This window comes from Sitodiplosis mosellana, unplaced genomic scaffold, assembly GCF_009176505.1.
Source record: "Sitodiplosis mosellana isolate CC-2019 unplaced genomic scaffold, AAFC_SMos_1.0 Smas_scaffold_6191, whole genome shotgun sequence".
NCBI classification, from domain to species: Eukaryota; Metazoa; Arthropoda; class Insecta; order Diptera; family Cecidomyiidae; genus Sitodiplosis; species Sitodiplosis mosellana.
Genome location: NW_022601432.1, coordinates 6,445,595 through 6,453,512, shown reverse-complemented (window position 1 = coordinate 6,453,512; position 7,918 = coordinate 6,445,595). Strand labels below are relative to the sequence as shown.

Genomic DNA, 7,918 nt, shown 5'->3' with positions numbered 1-7,918 from the left:
GTTGTTGTTGTTGTTGTTGTTGTTGTTGTTGTTGTTGTTGTTGTTGTTGTTGTTGTTGTTGTTGTTGTTGTTGTTGTTTAGAGTGAACGTGCGTGTGCATTGATGGGCCAAAAGTGTAGAAATTAAAAAAAATAACGAATATGAAATGGGTAGAAAAAATTGCCTGAAATCCAACAAACAGTGCTTGCTTTTGTTATCAAAAGTCCACGAATAAAATCCTATCACTAAACCAAAAGCGTGAAGCTTCTTCATCTAAATTTGTATTTGCAATTGTATCTGCTCAGATCGAGATAAAATGATATCTTTTGAACCAGAAAAAAAAACAGTTGATCACACTGATTGCTCTGATGTGTTTTTTTCTCTCTTCTTTCACTTTATTGTTTGAACTAATATGAATATTGGCTTTGAAAAGTTTGCGGAAAAACAATTCTACAACCAATTGAAATGAACACAGTGGTCTTTGGTTCAGATTCAACTGAAAATCAGTGGAACAATGACCGAATGATCGTTTACTTCGAAAATTCCAAACTCACATTTCGCCTGAAATCGATAGTGTAGTCCTCTCTGAATGTATGATTACCTCGTGCGCTTCTTTAAGCTTATCGGATCCAATGAAATCGTAGTCGTATTCGAAGTGGATATTTATTATCCAAGAAGGCCAAAGCCGTTTATCAAACACCACGAACGAAAAATTGACTGTTACACAGATTTACACCAGATATATCAAATGATTCACATGCTGTGAAGAAGCAAACGCAGGTAACTAACGATATATAGATTTATTTATTTTTATTTTCGTGTGTGTACTGTTTTGTAGCAGCAGAAAATAAGGCAGCGCGAAATTGTATACTCGAGTTGGTTTTGTGAACAAGGCTAAATACAACCGCCGCCAATGAAAAACAAAAATTTCACACTGCATTGTGCACAACCAAGCTAAGTTGCAACCTCATACGAATTCACATGTTTGCTGCGTAAGAAAATATGCTCTATTATTTCTGGCTACTGCTGCTGCAGCAATTGCTATGCCTAGGCCTGTGAATATTTGCCATCGCTATTTGTTATTGTCTGGTTCCATGTTATACATTCGATTCAATTGTACATGCACAGCAAACATAATGTTAGATAGTCTCGTGCTATCTCTCTCTCTTTCGTTTTTTTTAGTTGTTGTTGGTGGTGTTATTATTGTTCGTGATGTAAACAACAAGTGCAGTTTTTTTTTCTCTGTTCATCTACATTTTTGTGCTGCTGTAGAGTGTGTGGTATTGGCAGTAGTAATAATGCGACTTTTAAGAAATAATTCAATTTATGCTTAATAAATAGGTCAATGAATGGCAAAAGGCATACAATGGATGATTCTCCTTAAATCGTATTGCCACAAGCGATTGCACCTTTTTTTTCATCGTTGAAATGTTAGCACCTCGCATTATAGCCCATAAATTACTACTGCATATCGATTATTCGGCATTAGAATTTTTTTTTTACATTCAAGTCATTTCTAAAGCCAACTCTAACTAGTACTTAGCATTCTCAGCGGTGTCGTGATTTCATGTGCTTGTAGGTGTCTTTAACTGGATTTTGTTTCTCTCTCTTCTCTGCCTTCAATGCGGGCATATTCTGTTTTGCTGTTAAAAAAAAGTTTACACTGTTTGACGTGAACAAAATGTCGATCCATTATAACAAAGTTCTAGGCGTTGTTTCTTTGCATGACGCTCTCTCTTTTTTGATTTTGCTAGAAAACGAAGAAACGTCTTGGGAATCAGTTATTTCACCTTGAATGCAATTTTACTGACACACGAAACGCTGATTATTCTAATTACAATCAATAATAATCGGTTTTGTCGTATCAGATCGGCTATTTATCATCGTCATTCGTCGTAAACGATTCGCGAAGCAATTAATGCACATTTTTCAGGGCGGCCCCAGTCCCATCAACTCCAATGAATGAATCATTTATGAGTATTCAAATGTACGTAAAACTGTCTAGTATTTAATGAGTAAATAGAGAAAACCAAATTGTAATTCATTTAGTGCGAAAATGAAGCAGCCGTCGCACCGCCAAGATGAAATGAATACTCCATTTATGTGGAGATAAAGCACTCCATTTACGTGTATGTGTGTTTTTTTTTTGACGATTGTTTATAAGCAGTCGTATCAGATTTTATCTGCGAAACAATCTTAAAATACGCAATAAAATGAAATAAGTTGACGGGTGTTTATTTGCAATGAAATAAAAAAAGACACAAGACACCCTCTAGAAAACAAATTCGTTTGTGTGAATCCACATTTGCGTTCTGTTTTAAATTTTCATTTTTGCTCATTCTAAATGTTGAAATGAACCATAGCCGTCCCTGAAGTGAATCACAATGTGGGCTGATGGTGTTGACTAATTCTCATACCATTATGGTCATTGCCGAAATCGATCAACTATATATACACACACAAAAATGGACATTTTTGATTACGAATCATTTTGCCAACAAACGCCTACAATGCGGCACAATGCAGCTTCGTGCTGTGTGCTCTACAAGTTAAGCGAATCATGTGACGCCAGATGCGCACAATGAATAAACTAATGTTATTTGAAGTATGCATCAATATGCAATCGAGATCATCTCTAACTCTTACCATTCATACACCGTGTATGGTTGAACGAAAAATGCCGATTTTCCCGTAAAACCCAATTTATTTGCCGAGCACGGTGCACACGTATGAATTCAAGCAGTTGGTGTTTTTGTTTTTCGGTTTGTGTGTCATGCTTATGACTGAACCAAATGTTTTCGTCGGGCACTTTTTGACATTCATTTGCGGTCTCTGCATGTGTTCCATTTCAATTCTATGCAATAGATTGTGTTACCAGAACGTATTTAATTCTTGTTATTTTGCGCAATCGATCTCTCCAGCTGGAGATACGAGGGTTGCTGCATAAGTTTCTGGCCTAACCTATTTCTAGTGTTTTCAGATGCAATCTGACGATTCCATCGGAAATTTTGACATTTTTGAGGCTAAAAAACACTATAGCAGGGATTGTTTTACATTACTGGGTGTGTCTAAGCCTCCTTTCCAAGGGATACCTGGAAAAATCGTAAATTTCAACAATAAACTTCATTTTTCGATATGGGAAAAATTGATTATTCTGTTGTTAACCACCTAAAAAACTTCGTTTATCCTCAATTTAATAATTTTTGGCTAACGAAACCATTATTTTATATTTTGGGCCTGCAAATATTCGATTGAATGAAGGCATGTCAAAAGGTGAAAATTCATGAAGTGACAGATAGTTCCCAGTTTTTGGCCCATTTTCTGAATATTTTCATTCCAAAAATGTCCGCTTTATTCAGAATTCATGGCACTACAATTCCAAAGTATAATAACAGTCATGTAAATCATTTTTTCCCAGAACGAAGCATTGCAATTTGCGAAAATCGTCTGTTTTTTCAGAAATAAGGAAAATTTTCTGTTATTTTCAAACACGATACTATCACTAAAACCTTCTGGGATGACATGCTATACTCATAAATGATAATTTTGTAATCTCTAGTGACGATTGAGGGTTTTTCAGCCTATCAAAATTGCATTATTGAGAGTTTGTAGGCCTATTTTTGTCCAAAACTCTTTTTTTTGGTTGAAAACATATTTGGAGGTTTTGACATGTGAAAGGCATTTACGTCACTAAAACCACATGTAATATTGACCTCATGCATGTCATACTAATGCCAAAGGATGCCCCAATCTCACTATAAGTCGTATGAGAATATTCCACCTTTAGGTTTCGCACAGCATCAATGTGTTCCGGCGTTACAGCTGATATTTTACGACTTTCCTGCGGACTCATTTTTGAGTGAGCTTCGTCAACATTTAAAATCGTTATATCACCTCTAAATACTTGGAATGGACCGAGTTTTATCACCCAAAGCGAATTTGAGGCTATCACGGCACTCTTGTTGAGTTAGTCCCTCTCAAAAATCGGAATAAAACATTGCACTAAAATGTTTGCGGAAAAATTCAATTTTTTCATCAAATTGAAATATTCAAGCTCATAAAACACCACGATCCGTAGTGAATCAACAGTTGACGTCTGAGGAAACTTAGCTTAAAAAAGGTCAAACTTTTTGACTGACCCAAAGTTTTGCTTCGGAAAACACTAGAACTAGGTTAGGCCAGAAACTTAAGCAGCAACCTACGTATAGAGAGACACACAAACAGCGAATACAATACACTTCATTATGCGGCTGTGTGTCTCTCTGTTTTTCATACGGTCGCATTGCACACAGACATACTCCATACATATACACATGGTCTGGCATATTTATTTCATGGTGTTGTCGTTTATTATTTTGTTCTCCCAAAAATAGCGCTGTCACAAGCAAAAAAGCACACTAATTTCATTTTTGAAGCCATCAAAACGCATACGATTATCATTAACATCAACAGTAACTCGGCTCTCGTTTTTTATTCTTGCTTTCTTAAACTGTTTTTTTTCCCGTCTGTCGTTGATTGTTGAAATTCTGTTTCAATTCCCATTCCGTTCGTACGTTGCTTTTTCTCGAAATGTGTACCAATTAACGCATAGTGAATGGAAATCGTACAAAAGCAAATATAAAGTCTATGGCGAAAATTAGAAACGAACGTAGGCACAACACGAAATGGAATGGAGAGAGCGAGCGAGAGTGAGAGCATGCACGCATTAAAATATTTTGACCAAACCGTTTGACGGTTATCGACGCAAGAAGCATGCCTAAATACTCGTATAAATCATATGCAAAATCAATTAAATTGACTCATTGAAATGGGTTTTCGTTTACTTTTTGTTTTTCGTTTGAATTTGCAATGAATTGTATATACGGTACACGTACGATTGAATGCTACGACTGTGTGAGTGAGTGTGAAGAAAGAGAATGAAGATAAATATCCGGCTTTTATGTCATCGCCATAGAATTTTAACAAGAATTATTGACGACGGTGTCATCGTGAATTGTCACATCAATGAGGCACTTTTTTTTGTTTAGTTTTGTAGTGTCGTCGTCGTCGCCGCCATCGTTTGAATCGAATTTTGAGAACTCCCGACTCAATGGAAGACCTACAAATCAACACGGGGTCACCCACAACAAATGTGGGGACACATTCAAAATGATAAGATGTGTTGCAACAAGATCAGATCATGACGATAACAATCGAAAGATCTATTTGATGAGTCAAAGTTGAGTCTTGTTGATTTGGTTGGAACAGATTTCCACAGTAATGTGTGTGTTTTTGCGCGCTCGTTGATATTTATCTCTTGCAGCAAAATGTTTAATTAAATGTTTTAATTGATGTCATCATTCAATCATACACATTTCGTATTGTATTCTCTGGCTGTCTACGGCAAAAAGTGCTTAATGAATTTAGCGTTGTATATGCGTGCGTGCGAGCGAGCAAGTGAATGTGTGCTCGTGTGTAAATGTGGAGATTTGTGAATGGTTTTACTGTGTTATCCATCATTTCGAATGGGATTTAAGGTTAGTGCCATGTTTCAGAATGAGGTTTCTATGCTTTTATTGCTGTGTGGCTGCTGCTGCGGCTGCTGCTGCTGATGTTTGATCTAAGCTGATTCCATACCAAAAGCCAAATTATAATCATGCATATAGCAACAGTATCTCACTATGGCCGCTTGTGATTTGCAAGATGCGAAAGTTTCTTAGCTCATGCTGACTGTTGGCTTACAATCTCAATATTTACATTTGTTTTGCTGTTGTTGTCTCTCTCTCTCTTTCTTTCTTTCTGTCGTTTCTTATTTCATGCTTTATCTGCAAATGCTCACTGCTGAAACACCAGATGTAGGCTAACTACACATTTCTCTCTTTCTCTATCTCATGGATCTCTTCAATTTGTCTGTACGCAAAACAGCTCAAAGTGTGATTTGATTCAACAAACAATACTGAAAGAATGGGGAAAAAAGTTTCAATCGAAATATGCACTGGCAATTTCTTTTACTTTTGGGTCGTTTTCTTTTCTTTAGTTGTTATTCATTTTGGATTTCTCAATTTGGCCGTATTCAATTCATAAATGCACGCACACGTTCACACAACGGGCACATATTTTTTTTTCTTCTTTTGCTTCGTTTTGCTCAATACAATTTATTCACTCGAATTGTGTTCACAAACTTTGTGATGATGTTTTTCTTTGCTTTGTAAATACGATTCAATTTATGTTTTCACATGCGATTCACATTTTGTTTAAATCCAATGCAGTGCAACAACAACTGCACAATTTCAATGACGGAACACAACTCTAGTCATTGGTTCGTTCAAAACACACAGAATTTATGCACTGAAAAGAACACAAATATGCTTCCACCTAAACCGAATGTAACGAAAAACCGGAAAATGTTTTATTGAAATTCACTATGTTTTTTTCGTTTGGCAAAATATTTGGTTTTAACTTGAAAGAGGAAAAAAAAATAATAATTGTTCACTACCGCCACGATCACCATAACAATCGCATCGAATGGAATTGAAGCCGTCGAATTTGTGTTGCCGACATTTGATATCGATGAAAGAATAAAATGCACACCGATAAAACACTACGGGATAAACACAATTTTTTTCTTCATTTAAATCGGTTCTCCTTTATAAAACACTCGATACCATTTTATAAGTTTCAAAAAAAAGACACACACAGAAAAAATCACCACGATTTTCGTATGGAATCTATATGTTGTTGGATGTTTTATGTTGCGCCCAAGTTGTCTTGTGTGTGGCGTTCAAAAACGAAAAAAAAAGTTGCTACAATTATAGAAACGACAGCAACAGAAGACAAGAGAGAAAAAAAAATGAAAGAAAAAAAGTCCATCAAGTAGTAACGAAGAGAGGAAAAAGTGGCAACAGAAAAACACATACACAGTATCGTTGTCGTCGAATCGAATCGAATCGAAAATCTATACAGAATGGAAATACACAAACACCGATGAAAAGTGTAAGATATAGGGAGAAACAACTATGTATAAATGACGATGACGACGACAACGGCGATGTTAGAGTAGAAAAAGAAGTGAAATAAATGGAAGCGATTGTTGTATACACAACACATTTCGAAAACAGCGACAACCAAAACTATAGCAACCAACTGTCAGTTGAAGCGACCAATACATGCATTCGTCACAATACAAACACACATGCAAACCAACATGCAACGACATGAATATGCTCTCTTGTGGCTTGCTGCTGGTGCTGCTACTGCTGCTCATGTTTCACACACAGTTCGCGGTTTATTGCTGCATTGCTTCGCATACTCACTCAATCACTAACGCCGCTCTGTTGGCGGTACACTCATTGTCACACACACACACACACACATTCTCTCCCTCTCTCTCTCTCTCTCTCTCTCTCTCTCTCTCTTTCTCTCTCTCTCTCTCTCTCTCTCTCTCTCTCTCTCTCTCTCTCTCTCTCTCTCTCTCTCTCTACATTCCCGTCTGTATTTGTGTGATGTATGCGTGCGTGTATATTTTGATCTGCATCCAGTAGATCTTGTGAATACAAGTTTTTCGTTTGAAATATAACATCGATCGTTCATTCGTTTAGTGTGGACGGAATAAATGAACACCTTTTTCAATGGTCAATGTTTATTTTACGTGTGGAAATATTGTTGCCAATTAAAATGAATATTCCATTAGATAGATTCTAGGTGTATTTTTAGCACACATGTTTAGCACAACATTGAATTCCGGTAAATGGTCGAAATGGCTAATTGTGTTGGTGTTATAGTATATCCGAGACTGGAACAGTACCGATACCGTACTGCCAACTTCGTAACGGATCAAATGCTGTCACTCTTGCTGTTAGTTTGAATAAACGTACTATTTTTTTGTGCATGGAGAGAAAATATAAATCAACCGACAAACGGTGATTTCGATACTCACAGCATCAACCGTTCTCGCTGAATG

At 36.6% G+C, this 7,918-nt stretch overlaps 1 protein-coding gene across 23 annotated transcripts in view; it reads right to left on the bottom strand.

The window, feature by feature from the left end:
- The window catches only part of LOC129576982 (cytospin-A), a 15,887-nt gene extending 8,808 nt beyond the window's left edge, over window positions 1–7,079 (bottom strand). Inside the window, exons 1-2 of one of the 23 annotated variants that reach the window (XM_055463289.1) lie at window positions 6,455–7,058; window positions 6,141–6,333 (exon numbers count right to left, since the gene is read on the bottom strand). The gene's annotated coding sequence lies outside the window, so the exon portion shown is untranslated. Of the gene's footprint in view, window positions 1–533; window positions 2,072–2,625; window positions 4,206–5,715 lie in introns of those variants that run through there. The other 22 variants (XM_055463303.1, XM_055463302.1, XM_055463306.1 and 19 more) reach the window with 22 other exon arrangements.
- Between the last annotated feature and the right edge of the window lie 839 nt (window positions 7,080–7,918).